Source organism: Scyliorhinus torazame, chromosome 17, assembly GCF_047496885.1.
Source record: "Scyliorhinus torazame isolate Kashiwa2021f chromosome 17, sScyTor2.1, whole genome shotgun sequence".
NCBI classification, from domain to species: domain Eukaryota; kingdom Metazoa; phylum Chordata; class Chondrichthyes; order Carcharhiniformes; family Scyliorhinidae; genus Scyliorhinus; species Scyliorhinus torazame.
The window spans coordinates 161,690,108-161,705,747 of record NC_092723.1 but is presented as its reverse complement, the minus strand read 5'-3'; the positions used below and the strand labels follow the sequence as shown (position 1 = coordinate 161,705,747).

Here is a 15,640-nt window from a genome sequence, read left to right as displayed (position 1 = left end):
TCCTGGTAATATTTCAACTCTTGTTTGATCAGACAAGATCTGTGTAGTAAATTCAGCCAAATAACTCCTACAATTGTGTAATTACATTAGGTTCCTACTTTGCAATGACACAAATTTTGAGTAGTGGAAAATAGATTTCAGGCTCAACCAGCAAATGTTGCCATTATTATGTAAGCACATTGGGATCCAGACCAAATGGCATTTCGGAGCCAGATCCCCAAAAAGTGGACATTTGGGATAAACTAGAACTCAGTCGAAGCGATTATCTTGCCCGATACAAAATGGTGCATGAACATCAATTTAGCTGCATTGCCTTGCATTACTGTGACGGAGTAACAGCTGTGTCACAGAGTAAGGTGTGATTGTTATTCTGGGATGAATTGGATTTGGGCTCACCATCCATCATCCTAATCTCATCCCAACCCTAATCTCATCCTCATTCTTGCCAGAATGACATCACCAGTTTGTGTAAACAAATTGGAAAATGCTTCTTGGAGTGTGGGAGGGGCGGGGGGGGAGGGTGGTCAGGGGTGGTATTAATGCCTAGAATTAGACCATTGATGCCAGGGAACACCACTGGAAACTGCCTGCAGCTGGCCAGTCAGATTAAACAGAATCAATCATTGTATGGTGCTAATTGCAAAACCCTGCTAATTTAGTGGAATCTGAGTGGAAAATAGACAAAAAAGAGACGGGCGGGAGCAGGAACTCCCATAATGAGGCAACTGTCCTGCCAGGAACCAGATGCCAGTATTTGCAACCTATCAGCTCACCCTTGCACGTTGCGTTTGATTAAGTGGAAACGGGTTCCCAATTAGCTCGGGATCGTCTGCAACCAGCAAGACATACATGTCAATATTTTTATCCGGAACAGATGCCAATTACAATCTTGGCCTAGCACAGTGAGAATATATAGACCCATAACGTTCTGCTTCCCCAGCATTGCATTTAGGGGGTCCCCCAATTATTTGCTGGGAAATCCCTCTAGGAAGTTCCCACATAAGGATTTGCCCCACAATTGCCCAGAAACTGTCCTCTGGACAATTGCACTGGGCTGCGAACCATCCGACCGAAGCAATTTAAATTGCTACCATTGGATAGTTCGGTCAGTTTTTCCCTGATAGTTATTCTGAAAGAGTTAGAGGGATAAAAAGTCACTTCTGATGCCAGAGTAACTATTTTAAAGAACCCAGACCCAACCTTGCACAGGACAACTCCCATACACACAACCCCTCCAGGGAACCCACCACCACACCATCCTGGCCTGACCCAACCCAACAATCCCTCCTCTGGCCTGAAATGACTCCCATCCCCCCCTGCCCACCATCCCCACCCACGTGTGGCCCAGTCTGACCCCCCACTCCGACTTGGTCCAACCCCCACTCCTAGTGCGATCTGGTCCGTCCCCGTCGCCCACCCCCCATCTGACCCTCCTTCTCCTGAACAGACCCCTCCCCTTCTGGACTGATGCCCAACACCCACAGACTGATATCCCTCTCCTGGACCCTCCTCCCCCCCCCCCCCCACAACTCCTAAATGGATCCCCCTTCTAGTCCACCCCCACCTCTCCCAGACTGCCCCCCCACTTCCGGTGTCGCCCCCTCCCCAGACTGAACCCCCTCACCATCCAACCTGTCCTCTCCTGGACTGCACCCTCCCCTCCCCCTCCCCATCTCTGATCAGACCCCCCCTCCCAGACTGAAGCTCCCCTCCAGTCTTAACCCCCACCCCACTCCCAGACTGATCCCCCCACGTTACAGCTACTGCTGTAAAAATGGGGAGTGACTTACCTCTCTGCACCCCAGTTATCTACGACGATGCTGCCGGGGGCTCGCTTCGCTGCCCTGTCACACCCAGCCTGAGTGAAGAAGGTTGGGCATGACGGGCTTCGGAATCCCAGCGAAGGTATGCCCGGCAGGAGTGGCAATCTGACGGAGATTGCCACTCTGAGCAAATTACGGGAAATGTGTTTGAGATACACACACATAGGCATACTGAGTGATAGAGCTGTGCAATCTGGATTTCTGATCCATCGCGTAGTCATCTCCATTATATGGCTGTTGGCTCTGATATGGTCATGGCTGGATTGAGCTGAGCTGAGTACAGACCAGAAGACTGGACAGCCAGGGGAATCCTACTCAGCAGTGTGACATCGGATAGGCTTTCCCAGTTTGGAATTTCCTGCCATAGCAGAAAGAAAAGCCAGCAGCGAGCCGAGCTGCCCAAACCGAAGATAACTCTGATGCAAGACCTAAATAAAGAAAGAAGCGTTCGCACAGCTTGGGATAAACGTGTACGCTGCATAATCATTTTTAAAAAGTCTTGCTAAGGCAAGGATGTCAGCATCAGGTGAGGGAGACATCAAAGCTCAGTTTCTCACTTACCAATCTGCCGGGGAAACAGCAGGAAATTGGGGCGCAAAGTGGATGTCTCATCATGTGTTAGAATTATCCCCCAGACATGAAGGCCATGGGGACAGTTGTGCCCCCAGAAGTCTGGTTAGTGCCATTCCCCTGTACAATCTCCACCTGCGCCCCCCTCAAAAAGTAACACACACGCACACAGCCTTGTAACGCTTCTGCATCGGCACTCAACAGAGCATAAAAATTGGGGTTGTTTTCTGACAAAAGACAGGTTCAACTGCATTTAAATCTAGTCTTTCACGATTTCAGAAGGTGCCAAAACATTTTAAAGAAAGACTCGCATTTATATAGCACCTATGGGCTTTACAGCTAATGGGATACTTCTTGAAGTGTGGACAATGCTGTAATGTTGCAGCTGGACCGTTTCAGTGGGTAGCTTTCTTTTCTCTTCATTGGAAGGCTCCAGGTTCAAGTCCCACTCTGGGATGTGTTGGCTATGAAAGAACGTAGCCACTCGCAGGCCAGTGTGCATCAGTGCTGTTCATCAGGCCAGATAAATGGGGGTGGGGGGTGGGGGCGGTTAGTGGCAGGAAGGGCATCTGGCTGTAGAACCACCTGCAAGAAAAATAGGGTGGTAATAGTTGGGAACTTTAACTTTCACAACATTGACTGCGACCACCATAGCATTAGGGGCTTGGATGGAGAGAAATTTATTGAGTGTATTTAGGAGGAATTTCTCATTCAGTATGTTGGTGGCCCGACTGGAGAAGGGGCAAAACTTGACCTCCTCTTGGGAAATAAGGAAGGGCAGGTGACAGAAGTGTTAGTGAGGGATCACTTTGGGACCAGGATCATAATTCCATTAGTTTTAACACAGCTGTGGAGAATGATAGGTCTGGCCCAAAAGTTAAAATTCTAAAATGGGGCAAGGCCAATTTTGATGATATTAGAAAATAACTTTCAAAAGTTGATTGGGGGAGTCTGCTGGCAGGCAAAGGGACGGCTGGTAAGTGGAAGGCTTTCAAAAGTGTGTTAACCAGGGTTCAGGCGTAAGCACATTCCTTTTACAGTGTAGGGCAAGGTTGGTAGAAGTAGGGAACCCTGGATAACTCGGGATATTGAGGCCCTGGTCAAAAAGAAGAAGGAAGCATATGACATTCATAGGCAGCTGGGATTAAGTGGATTCCTTGAAGGGTATAGAGGTTGTCGGAGTAGAGTTAAGAGAGAAATCAGGAGGACAAAAAGTGGACATGAGATTGCTTTGGCAGATAAGGAAAAGGAGAATCCAAAGAGCTCCCACAAATACAGAAGGGGCAAAAGAATAACTAGGGAGAGAGTAGGGCCTCTTAAGGATCTACAAGGTCATCTATGTGCGGATCCACAAGAGATGGGTGAGATCCTAAATGAATATTTCTCATTGGTATTTACTGTTGGGAAAGGCATGGATGTTAGGGAACTTGGGGAAATAAATAGTGATGGCTTGAGGAGTGTACATATCAGAGAGAAGCAGGTGCTGGACCTGATGGAATGTATCCCAGGATGTTATGGGAAGCTAGGGAGGAAATTGTAGGTCCCCTAACAGAGATATTTGAATCGCTGACAGCCACAGGTGAGGTGCATGAAGATTGAAGGGTAGCAAATGTTGTGCCTTTGTTTAAGAAGGACCGCAGGGAAAAGCCTGTGAACTACAGACCGGTGAGCCTAAAGTCTGTGCTGGGTAAGTTGTTAGAAGGTATTCTGAGAGACAGGATCTGCAGGCATTTAGAGAGGCAAGGACTGATTACGGATAGTCAGCATGGCTTTGTGAGTGGAAAATCAGGTCTCACGAATTTGATTGAATTTTTTGAAAGAGTAACCAAGAAGGTAGATGACGGCAGTGCAGTCGACATTGTCTACATGGACTTTAGCAAGGCCTTTACAAGGTACCACATGGTAGGTTGTTGCATAAAATTAAATCTCACGGGATCCAGGGTGAGATAGCAAATTGGATACAAAAATGGCTTGACGACAGAAGACAAAGGGTGGTTGTAGAAGGTTGTTTTTCAAACTGGAGGCCTGTGACCAGCGGTGTATCGCAGGGATCAGTGCTCATGGGCAGCATGGTGGCGCACTGGTTAGCACTGCTGCCTCACGGCGCCGAGGTCCCAGGTTCGATCCTGGCTCTGGGTCAATCTCCGTGTGGAGTTTGCACATTCTCCCTGTGTTTGCGTGGTTTTTGCCCCCACAACCCAAAAAGATGTATAGGGTAGGTGGATTGGCCACGCTAAATTGCCCCTTGATTGGTAAAAATGAATTGGGAATTCTAAATTTAAAAAGAAAAAAAAGGGATCAGTGCTAAGTCCGCTGTTATTTGTTATTTATATTAATGATTTGGATGAGAATTGAGGAGGCATGGTTAGTAAGTTTGCAGATGACACCAAGGTTGGTGGCATAGTGGACAGTGAAGAAGGTTATCTAGGATTGCAATGGGGATCTTGATAAATTGGGCAAGTGGCCGATGAATGGCAGATGGAGTTTAATTTAGATTAATGTGAGGTGATGCATTTTGGGAGATTGAATCGGGGCAGGACCAATCGGTTCATGATAGGGTGTTGGAGAGAGTTATAGAACAAAGAGATCTGGGGGTACAGGTTCATAGCTCCTTGAAAGTGCAGTCGCAGGTGGAAATGGGGTGGTGAAAGGGCATTTAGCATGCTTGGTTTCATTGGTCAGAGAATTAAATACAAGAGTTGGGGTGTCTTGTTGAAGTTGTACAAGAGTGTACAAGTTGTACTAATGTACAATTTGTACATTAGTAAGGTCACATTTGGAATACTGTGTACAGTTCAGGTCACCCTATTATAGGAAGGATATTATTAAACTAGAGAGTGCAAAAAAGATTTACTAGGATACTACTGGGACCTTTGAGTTATAAGGAGAGGCTGGATAGACTGTGACTTTTTCCCTGGAGTGTAGGAGGCTTAGGGATGATCTTTTAGAGATCTACAAAATAATGAGGGGCATAGATAACGTAGATAGTTAACATCTTTTCCCAAAGGTAGGGGAGTCTCAAACTAGAGGGCATAGGTTTAAGGTGAGAGGGGAGAGATACAAAAGAGTCCAGAGGGGCAATTGTTTTCCAGAGAGGGTGGGGAGTATCTGAACGAGCTGCCAAAAGCAGTAGATGAGGCTGTTACAATTTTGTCTTTTAAAAAGCATTTAGACAGTTATATGGGTAAGATGGGTCTTGAGGGATATGGGCCAAATGCAGGCAATTGGGACTAGCCAGTGGTAAAAACTAGGCGGCATGGACAAGTTGGGCCGAGGGGCCTGTTTCCATTCTGTAAACCTTTATGACTCTATGACTCTATAAATCCAAAAATGATGGTTAATGCGAAGGTCACCAACCAGCATAGTGGTGACCGCAACCCACGCCGGCTGACCTTCGTGACCTACACCGGCCGACCTTTGCGTCTCACGCTGACCTACCTTTGCAAACCATACTGGCCGACTGCGACCCACCATTTTCACTTACCTTTAATGTGACAGGTGAGCATGCTTGGTCCTCACGATCGCACTTGCTTTGTTTTTCAATGTTACATTTCTGATAATAACGTCAGCTGATGATTTACGGTCCCACTGCATCCGTTGAAAAGAACAAAGAGGTTTGTCCTTGAACTCGCCATGTTTAGTCTTCAAATGTCTTTGAGGTTTTGAGGGTTTTAACCTTTCATTTGCCAGTGCTCCTAGAAGACAAAATCCACAAATCCATCTGGACATTACGCACAGGATAGCTCTTGATGAGATTATATTCATCTCCCGTTATGTTCCATTGTCTGTGTGGTAGTATGTATTAGGGGTCATGTGGGACTGGAAGCCCTAATGTCATTGGCTGACAGATCCCGGGTCCTGGTTGGCCGTTGACCTCTAGCTCCGCCCTGAAGGCGGAGTATAAGAAGCCGGTGTCCTCCCCCGCAGGCCATTCTACTATCGAGCTGCGGGGGAACAGACACGCTTAATAAAGCCTCATCGGCTTCACTCTATTCGTCTCACGGAGTCTTTGTGTGCTACAATTTATTAAGCGTGCCTAAAAAGGACTATGGAGCTCAGGATCATCCCGGAATGCCTGAGGATCAGCCCCCACGCAGTGAACGCGGCAGCAGCCTTCAAGCACTGGCGGACTTGTTTCGAGGCCTACCTCAGAACGGCCACCGGCCGGGTCACAGAAGACCAAAAACTACAGGTCCTGCACTCGAGGGTGAGCACGGAGATTTTCTCCCTCATCGAAGACGCGGAGGATTTCCAGACGGCGTTCGCAGCACTGAAAAGTCTCTATGTCCGCCCAGTTAACCAAATCTACGCTCGCTACCAGCTCGCGACGAGACGTCAAGGTCCCGGAGAATCGATGGACGAATTCTACGCCGCGCTGCTGATTTTGGGACGAGCCTGCAGCTGCCCTTCGGTGAACGCAAATGAACACACGGACATGTTAATGCGCGATGCTTTTGTGGCAGGTATGAATTCCTCCCAAATCCGCCAAAGACTTCTAGAAAGAGAGTCGCTAGGACTCTCAGAGGCCCGGGCCCTAGCAGCCTCCCTAGACGTGGCCGCGCGTAATACCCGCGCCTATGGCCCCGACTGCGCGGCAGCCCATTGGGCTCCGTACGTACCCGTCGCGACAAACCCACCCCCCCCGGACACCCCACAGGCTTGCGCGGTCCAAACGCCAAGTCGCACCGGGGGCGCCCGCTGCTATTTCTGCGGCCAGGCAAAACACCCCCGGCAGCGCTGCCCGGCCCGCGCAGCAATCTGCAAGAGCTGCGGGAAAAAGGGCCATTTCGCGGTTGTGTGCCGGTCCCGCGAGGTCGCCGCTGTCCCGGGAGAACAGGGAGCCCTGCAAGCCATTTACGCTCCCCAACCCCCCCAGCGCCCCATGTACGACCCGCAGGCGCAGCCGCTCTGAGTCCCGACCACCGCGGTCCCGGGAGAACAGGGAGCCCTGCACGATGCTTACGCTCCCCAACCCCCCCCCCCCCCCCCACCCACGTATGACCCGCCGGCGCTTCCACTTTGGGTCCCGACCACCGCTCTCCCCGGAGAAGAGGGAGTTCTGCGCGTCTCTAACGCCCCCCCAACCCCCCCCCCCCCGCGCCCCACGTCTGACCCGCCGGCGCTACCAACTTGGGTCCCGAACACCGCTGTCCCCAGAGATGAGGGAGCCCCGCGCGGTCCTAACGCTCCCCAACCCCCCCAGCGCCCCATGTGCGACCCGCAGACGCCGCCATTTTGGGTCCCGGCCACCACGAGGGGAGGAAGGGTGCCGCCATCTTGGACCACCCCAGACCTGTACGACGTGTGGGGGTGGCCATTTTGTCCACCCCCGCCGCCATCTTGTGACCCCCCAGCCATGTGCGATGTATGGGGGCAGCCATTTTGTTCATCCCCGACGCCATCTTGGATGGCAACAACGGACCCCACTCCACTACTACAACCACATCTCGCTTCAATTACGCTCGATCAAGCTCGGCCCCGGACACTCCAGACGACGACGACAACGGTGCTAATAAACGGCCACGAGACACCATGCCTAGTCGACTCCGGGAGCACGGAGAGCTTTATCCACCCCGACACGGTAAGACGCTGTTCTTTGACCACCTATCCCAGCGCACAAAGACTCCGTGCTCCGTGCTTAACCTCGAGTGCAGGACCTGTAGTTTTTGGTCTTCTGTGACCCGGCCGGTGGCCGTTCTGAGGTAGGCCTCAAAACAAGTCTGCCAGTGCTTGAAGGCTGCTGCCGCGTTCACTGGCGGGGGAACAGACACGCTTAATAAAGCCTCATCGACTTCACTCTATTCGTCTCACGGAGTCTTTGTGCGCTACAGTCTGCACCTGAGATGAGAATTTGTTTCTGTATACTTTAGAAGTATACAGAGGCTGAGGTTCTATTGTCTCTCAGAGTATCGCCCATCAGCAACTCAGACTTTGCATCCTCAGTCATCTTTGCCTTGTATGTCGATTTTTTTAAAACTCACAGGTTCAAGTTCAATATTTCCGGACAAAGTGCAGTGTTTCACCTTCATTGTTATGACACTTCTCCTCTTCGCCAGAATGAAGTAAGATTCATTCTCATTTAATTCCTGAAAGAAAAGAAAATGATAAAACATCAAACAGAAGTAACAAAACTCCAAAGGAATAACCTGGCATCCTGGGCCACAACCTTTTCCACAAAGGTTAATGGATTCTGGTTGGTATAGACTGTAACCTCGCTGCATACATTTCTGACATATATCACAACGTGTTTGAGAGTCAGTAATCGACTTAGGGTTTGCTTCTCTACTGTGTAGTACTGTCTCTGATACCTGTTTTTCTTTTAGAGAAGTACGCGATTGGTCTCTCTATTTCGGATTTGTCCTCCTAGGGGAACAGCCTCTACACGATCTCACACACATCAATGACTACTTTAAATGCGTGGTTAAAGTCCAGGGCCATAAGTGCAGGCTCGCATATCAAAATGGCCTTCAGCTTATCAAAAGCTGCCTGGCATTTCTCAGTTCATACGACCTCAGCTTTTTTCTGTAGTTGGTCTGTCAGTGAGGTGGCTACTGTGCTAAAGTTTGGATAAATTTGTGTTAGAACCCACACATTTAAAAAAAATTTAGAGTATCCGATTCATTTTTTCCAATGAAGCGGCAATTTAGCGTGGTCAATCCACCTACCCTGCACATCTTTGGGTTTCTGGGGGTGAGACCCACGCAGACACGGGGAGAATGTGCACGCTCCACACGGACAGTGGCCCGGGGCCGGGATTGAACCTGGGACCTCGGCGCCGTGAGGCAGCAGTGCTAACCACTGTACCACCGTGCTGCCCTCGAACCCACACATGATTTCCTGTTTCATAGTGAATGGGGAACTGGGCTACGCCTTGTACCTTGTCTGCCCTGGCTAGTAACTGCTCATGACCCATTAAATAAGGTCACATTAGCCTTAGCAAACTCACTGTTTGTGAGATTGACCATTAGGGCAGTTCACTGCTCCCTGGAAAGGGTCTTCCAGTTGCTCTACGTAGGTTTCCCAGATGTCGCTGTACACTAGAAGGTTGTCCAGTACGCTATTGGATAATTGGATACTAGTGGTGGTTCCGCAGGGATCAGTTCTGGGACCTCTGCTCTTTGTAATATATTAACATTGTTATAAACACACACAGTAAGCATTTTTATCAATTACAAAAATAGTGCCCCACACAACTACAGTGCTCTATAAATAACCCTTAATGAATTCCCCTAAGCTGTTTCAATTTAATAACAACATCCCATAAACCCCTTTCAAAGGTGTGGCCCGGCACACAGCACTCAAAACCTTGTATAGATGTTCTTGTTTTCTTTTCAAAACAATGGTTTGAATTCCTTCCAGAAAGCAGTTATTTCTTTTAAGTTGGAGACAGCTTTTAAATTAAGGTAGAGAGAGACACTTCAAGATACTTGTTTGTCTGAATACAGCAGCCAAAAGTCAAAACGAAAGCAAAAAAACTCAGAGCCACAGCCCAGCTCCACCCACACAATGACATCACTGAAGCCATTTGATAAGACAAAACATTTCTTAAAGGAACACTCCCATGACAATATAGAACGTTGATTAGGCCAGATTTGGAATACTGTGTCCAATTCTGGTCACTGCATCACCAGAAGGACGTGGAGGTTTTGGAGAGAGTACAGAAAAGATGTACCAGGATGTTGCCTGGTTTAGAGGGTATTAGCTATGAGGAGAGATTGAATAAACTGGGATTGTTCTCCCTAGAGAGACGGAGGTTGAAGGGCAACCTGATAGAAGTTTATAAAATTATTAGGAGTATAGATAGGGTGAACAGTTAGAGGCTTTTTCCCAGGGCGGAAATGACAATTACAAGAGGGCACAAGTTCAAGGTGAGAGGGGAAAGATTCAGTGGGGATGTGTGGGGGAAGTTTTTTACACAGAGGGTGGTGGTGGCCTGGAATGCACTGCCAAGTGAGGTGGTTGAGGCAGATACGTTAGTGACCTTTAAGACTTATCTGGATAGGCACATGAACAGACGGGGTATAGAAGGATACAGGTGGTTGGTCTGGCCAGGACACGTGATCGGCGTAGGCTTGGAGAGCTGAAGGGCCTGTTCCTGTGCTGTATTATTTTTTGTTCTTTAAACCTGCCACTACCCTGTTCACCAGCCTCTGGAAGGTAGCTGGGACATCTCAGAGCCCAAAGGACATAACTCAACACTGATATAACCAGTCTATAGTTACGAAGGTGGAGATTTCCTTCATATGGCCCGTCAAGAGAACATGCCAGTATCTCTTGAGTAAATCTATATTTGTGATATAGGCTGCTTTACCTATCCAATCTATGCAGTGTTCCAGCTCGGGTATCGGGTAGGAGTCAGCTGGAGTCACTGCATTAACTTTTCGATAATCGAAGGAGAATCTTGTGCAGCCATCTGGTTTGAGCACAAGCACAACTGGCGAACTCCAGCTACTGTTGCTAGGATCTTTTTATAGGTGCTCCAGCATGTAATCTCCTCCTGGACCTGGGACAGCTTTTCTGGGCCTAAATGATAGGGATGTTGTCTTGTAGGAGAGGCTTTTCCCACATCTGCATCATGTAGGGCTGGGGTGGTACAGCCTGACTCATCTCTCCTTCAGCCCTTAAACACAGAGAGCAGCCTTATCAGGTCTGCTCGCTGTTCTGCACTTCAGTGGGAAAACAGGCAGTCTAGCATGGCTAGCTTTTCTGTATTGGTTCTCCAGGTAGTAAGGAATTGAATGTGGGCCTCACCCATGTCTCCCTCCAATTGATCCCCACTGCTACCCTCGTCCTCCAGTTCGGTGGCAATGGGACAGACCATTACTTGTTTGTTCCCTTATAGAACATAGAACATACAGTGCAGAAGGAGGCCATTCAGCCCATCGAGTCTGCACCGACCCACTTAAACCCTATCACCATAACACAATTACCCCTCCTAACCTATTTTGGTCACTAAGGGTAATTTATCATGTCCAATCCACGTCTTTGGACTGTGGGAGGACACCGGAGCACCCGGAGGAAATCCACGCAGACACGGGGAGAACGTGCAGACGCCGCACAGAGAGTGACCCAGCAGGGAATTGAACCTGAGACCCTGGCGCTGTGAAGCCACAGTGCTAACCACTGTGCTACCGTGCTGCCCCTTCTTGGTTGTGATACTTGGGATGACACGGCTTTTATTAACAAGCTTCTGGCTTCTCTTCCTGACTTGGACTCACACCAGCTCATTTTGGGGGGGGGGGACTTAAATTGTGTTTTGGACCCTTGGTTGGACCGATGTCTTGATCCCATCTGGAGTGGCAAACGCATTATTGGCTGTTATGGAGCAGATGGGGGAGAGGGGCAGATCCGTGGCGGTTTTTGCATCTTTGTGATAAGGATTTTTCTTTTTTCTCCCATGTGCATCAGGTTTAATCTCAGATTGGCTTCTTTGTGGTGGATAGGTCATCCCCACACCCCACTACTTGCCTTCAAACAACCGCGCAACCTCAAACAAACCATTGATGCAACAACTATCCAGCCTTCAGAACAGTGCCCACGACACCACACAACCCTGCCATGGCAATCTCTTCAAGACGTGCCAGATCATCAACATGGGTACCACCATTACACGTGAGAACACCACCCACCAGGTACGCGATACATACTCGTGCGACTCGGCCAACGTTGTCTACCTCATGCGCTGCAGGAAAGGATGTCCCAAAGCGTGGTACATTGGCGAGACCATGCAGACGCTGCAACAACGGATGAATGGACATCGCACGACAATTGCCAGCCAGGAATGTTCCCTTCCAGTCGGGGAACACTTCCGCAGTCAAGCTCATTCAGCCTCTGATCTCCGGGTAAGCGTTCTCCAAGGCGACCTTCAGGACGCACGACAAAGCAAAATCACCGAGCAGAAACTTATAGCCAAGTTCCGCACACAGGAGTACGGCTTCAACCAGGACCTTGGATTCATGTTGCATTACATTCATCCCCCACCATCTGGCCTGGGGTTGCGAAATCCTACCAACTTTCCTGGCTTGAGACAATTCACATTTAAAGCATTGTCTTGCATCTTTGACTTTGTCTATATATATATGTTTCTGGAACATACCTCTTCATTCACCTGAGGAAGGAGCAACGCTCCGAAAGCTAGTGATTTGAAACAAACTTGTTGGACTTTAACCTGGTGTTGTAAGACTTCTTATTGTGGACCTGTACACCAAGATCTCTCTGACTGTCAATACTCTTGAGGGTTCTACCATTCACTGTATATTCCCTACCTGTATTAGACCTTCCAAAATGCATTACCTCACATTTGTCCGGATTAAATTCCATCTGCCATCTCTCCTCCCAAGTCCCCAAATAATCTAAATCCCGCTGTATCCTCTGACAGTCCTCATCACTATCCGCAATTCCACCAACCTTTGTGTCATCCACAAACTTACTAATCAGACCAGTTACATTTTCCTCCAAATCATTTATATATACTACGAACAGCAAAGGTCCCAGCACTGATCCCTGCGGAACACCACTAGTCACAGCCCTCCAATCAGAAAAGCACTCTTCCATTGCTACTCTCTGCCTTCTATGACCTAGCCAGTTCTGTATCCATCTTCCCAGCTGACCTCTGATCCCATGTGTCTTCACCTTTTGTACCAGTCTGCCATGAGGGACCTTGTCAAAGGCCTTACTGAAGTCCATATAGACAACATCCACTGCCCTACCTGCATCAATCATCTTTGTGATCTCCTCGAAAAACTCTATCAATTTGGTAATAGAACTCTTCGGAGAAGAGTTCGCCCATAATGCAGTTTTTGGATGGGTTATCCTTCCCGGGGGTGGAATGGGAGAGAAGGGAAGAGTTTGAATCCCCGTTAATGTCCTGAGGAGATTATTAAGTGTACTGGTTTAAAGTTCTGGGCTCAGATCGTTCCCCCATCGGGTTCTACAAGAAATTTGTGGGGCAGTTGGTCCCACTGTTATTGGAGATGTTTAATGGTTCCTTATCCAGGGGGTATTACCTGTTACATTGGCGCAGGCCTCTATTTCCCTGATTCTGAAGAAGGATAAGAACCCTACAGGAGTGGGCTGTATCGGCCTATCTTGTTGTTGAATGCTGATGCAAAATTGCTGGCTAAAGTGCTGGCACTGCGGTTGGAGCCCTGCCTTCCATAGGTGATCTGAGGGGAACAGACAGGTTTTGTCAAGGGTTGGTAGCTGTCAGTATACGTTGATTATTAAAAATCACCCTTTCCCCCTCTCCAGTGCCCTAACCGGAGGTGATTATCTCAATGGACGCTGAAAAGAGGATTGATAGGATGGAGCAGGTGTGTCTCTTTGAGATTCTTGGGAGGGTTGGTTTGGGGCCAAAGTTTCTCTCTTGGATTTGTCTTCTGTTCAGGGCCCCCACCAGATGTGTTTGTACAAATGCCTTGAGTTTGGGTTACTTTCAGTTAAATAGGGGTACGAGGCAGGGTTGTCCATCGAATCATTGGCCATATTGTTAAGATCTTTCACTGAATGGAGGGGGATAAAGTGGGGGACAGGAAGGGGGAACGGGTGCATAAGGTGCCCTTGTTGCAGGTGATCTGTTTCTTTATATCATGAACCCAGTCTCCGCCATGGATGAAATAATGAAGCTACTTAGGAGCTTTGGCTCCTTCTCGGGTATGTTGAATTTGGACAAGAACAAATAGTTTCTGGTGAATCCCTCGGGGAGGGGAGCCAATCTGGGGATTTTGCCTTTTCACCTTGCCAGATTTAGCTTTCATTATCTGGGAGTCCGGATGGTCCACAATTGGGCCTCGCTTTATTAATTAAATTATGCTCGTCTGGTGCATGGGGTTAAATCTAACTTGCAGAAATGGGATAACCTCCCCCTGTCCTTGGCAGGTAGGGTTCAGTGTTAAAATGAATGTCCTCCCAAGGTTTTTATTTCTTTTTCAGTTTCTCCCCATTTTTCTCCCCAAATCTTTCTTCGTTGGAATCAACAAATTGATAGCTTCCTTCATTTGGGCGGGCAAGACCCCAAGGATTTGTAGGATCTTTCTTCAGAGAGAGACAGTGGGGTGGCTTAGCGTTAACTCATTTGTTATTTTATTTACTGGGCAGCCAAAATTGAAAAAGTACTGGGATGGCTCAAGGAGCTGGATTCCATATAGGGCAGGTGGAGACACGCTCTTGGATTGGTTTCATCTTGGGGGCTTTGGTAACTGCCTCGCTTCCATTTTCCCCTGCAAAATTTACCTCAAGTTCAGTGGTGGTGTCCATTCTGAGGATTTGGAGGCAGTTTAGACAACATTATAAGCTTGACTTCATGTCATTGTTAGCCCCTATTTGTAGTAATCATCTCTTTGTGCCAGGGGATTTAGATTCGACGTTCAGGTCATGTGGGGATGAGGATCTGGAGAAGTTTGGGGACCTGTTTGTGGAGGGTAGATTGCTGGTTTTGAGGAACTGTTGGATAAATTTAGGTATTTCCTGTTTCATGATTTCTTGCGTAAGGAGTTTTCTTCATTTCCCTTGGCACCTTTGCCCTCTCTCTTGAATAGGATCTTATCTCTGGCCTATACGGATGAGGGGAGGATTTTGGACCTTTATGGCCAGATTCTGTTGGTGGAGCAGGCTCCTTTAGATGGGATGAAGAGGAATTGGGAAGGCGAACTAGATCTTGTTCTGGTTGGGGGTGTTTGCAGGAAGGCTCTTCACAAGGTCAACTCGGCCTTCTCAGCTTGATTAAATTCAAGATGGTGCACAGGGCGGTACAGTGACACAGTGGTTAGCACTGCTGCCTCACAGCGCCAGGGATCCAAGTTCAATTCCGGCTTTGGGTGACTGTCTCTGTGGAGTTTTCACTTTCTCCCCATGTCTGCATGCGTTTCCTCCGGGTGCTCCGGTTTCCTCCCACAGTTCAAAGATGTGCAGATTAGGTGGATAGGCCATCCTAAATTGCCCCTTAGTGTCCAAAGCTGTGTAGGTTAGGTGAATTTGGCATTCTAAAATTGCCCACTAGTGTCCAAAGAAATGTGGGTTAGATGGGGGTATGAGATACGGGGATAGGGCGGGGGAATGAGCCGAGGTAAGGTGCTGTTTCAGAGGGTCGGTGCAGACTCAGTGGGCTAAATGGCCTCATCTGCACTGTAGGAATTCTATCTGACCAATACGAAGATGAGTGCTTTTTTTCTCAGGGGTGGAGAATAGGTGCAAGCGTTGTTCTCGGGGGCTGGTGAATCATACCCACATGTTCTTGTTGTGTCCTAAAC

At 48.5% G+C, this 15,640-nt stretch overlaps 1 long non-coding RNA gene across 1 annotated transcript in view; it reads left to right on the top strand.

The window, feature by feature from the left end:
* LOC140393594 (uncharacterized) overlaps nt 1-13,887 on the top strand; it is a 93,669-nt gene extending 79,782 nt beyond the window's left edge. Inside the window, exon 3 of the long non-coding RNA XR_011935683.1 lies at nt 11,802-13,887. This is a non-coding gene — a long non-coding RNA (uncharacterized lncRNA). The remainder of the gene's footprint in view (nt 1-11,801) is intronic.
* The last annotated feature ends 1,753 nt before the right edge of the window (nt 13,888-15,640 follow it).